The sequence below is a fragment of the Saccopteryx bilineata genome, chromosome 4 (assembly GCF_036850765.1).
Source record: "Saccopteryx bilineata isolate mSacBil1 chromosome 4, mSacBil1_pri_phased_curated, whole genome shotgun sequence".
NCBI lineage: Eukaryota > Metazoa > Chordata > Mammalia > Chiroptera > Emballonuridae > Saccopteryx > Saccopteryx bilineata.
Window position 1 is genome coordinate 264,967,035 of NC_089493.1, and position 1,714 is coordinate 264,968,748.

Consider the following 1,714-nt stretch of genomic DNA (forward strand, 5'->3'; position numbering starts at 1 on the left):
TAGCAGAAAAAGAAGAAATTTCTGGTGGAGCTGGTCCTGGAGGGTCCTAGGAAATAGGATGTAGAGCTCAGGTGGCAGGCTTGGCTGTGGCAAGGGTGGCAATTATATACCAGCTTGCATTTGTGGAATTCTAGCTTGTGTTCTTTTCACACATTTGATCTTAATTGGCCCTTACAACCATTCTTTGAGATAAATGTAATTATTCTCCTTTCAGCGATAAGAAATTAAAGCCCAAGATAATCAGGGTCAAATAACCTACCTGTCAATGGCAGATATGGGATTTAAACCAAAGTTACTATACTTCCAAAGCTTGTGGACTTCATCACTGTGAGATAAGATGGAGGGGTGGTGATGAAATATCAACAATTGGAGGGGGAAGAGGAGGCAGAATGAGCATCCTTCATGACTGATGACCTCTTTTCTTTGTGAAGTTGGATGGGAGGCTCTTAAGGACAACGATGCAGGCCCTGCTAATCACAATGGGGCTGCCAGGGAGCAGAAGAGGAGTGAGTCACATTTCTGGTCCAAGATTATCTGGGCCAACCAGTGAGACAGAGCTGTCCCAACAAGGAAATTCAACCAGAGAGTTATCAGGTCCCTCACGTGGTCCCTTCCCACTCTGCAACAGCTTCAAAGGACATAGATGCAATTACAGAGAGTGTGAGTTGACCCAAGCTGCATATGAGTCAGCAAAGGGTGGAAGGCTTCCTAAAAAAGCTCATGCAAACTCAGCTGCTACTCAGAGCCCCAGGAAGGAGAATCGATATCTAAGCCTGCCCCCAACTCATAGTGCTCTGATTGTACCTGAACTTCTGTTCTTTGCAAAGGTCTGCCCTGCCCCTGGGTAGAGGCCTGCATGAAGGGAAATGAGAAAAAAAGGAATAGCCAAAGAGGCATGGCTGGGTACTGTGGGAGCCGTAGGCATTAGAGAGGGAAAGGTGAGAAAAGCCGCAGGGAAGAAGCAAAGCTCAAAGCATCAAGAAATTTAAGCCAAGGAGTTGGCTTACCTAGTAGTATTATAGCATACAAATTAAGAACATTGGCTTTGGGGTCAGACTCTATGTTATTATCCCAGCCCCATCATGTACTGCAAGGTGACCTTGAGCAAGATATTTAACCTTTCAGTCTGGTTTCTTTATCTGAAAAATGAAGAAAAAAATACTATCTGTTACTAAGTTTTTCATTTCTGGTAATGACACATTACCTCCTACCAACCTAACCAGTGAGAAAGTTCAAAAAGCTGGTGTGTGTGTGTGTATGTGTGTGTGTGTGTGTGTATTTTTTTTTTTTTTTTTTTATTTATTTACAGAGACAGAGAGAGAGTCAGAGAGAGGGATAGACAGGGACAAACAGACAGGAACGGAGAGATGAGAAGCATCAATCATTAGTTTTTCATTGCGCATTGCAACGCCTTAATTGTTCATTGATTGCCTTCTCATACGTGCCTTGACCGCGGGCCTTCAGCAGACCGAGTAACCCCTTGCTCGAGCCAGCGACCTTGGGCTCAAGCTGGTGAGCTTTTACTCAAACCAGATGAGCCCTCGCTCAAGCCAGTGACCAGGGGGTCTCGAACCTGGGTTTTCCGCATCCCAGTCTGACGCTTTATCCACTGCGTCACTGCCCGGTCAGGCTATATTTTTAATTTATTCAAAGCATTGGAGTGTTAAGGAGGTAGTGAAAAATTATAAGGCTAAAGTCTGGAAGACATCACAAA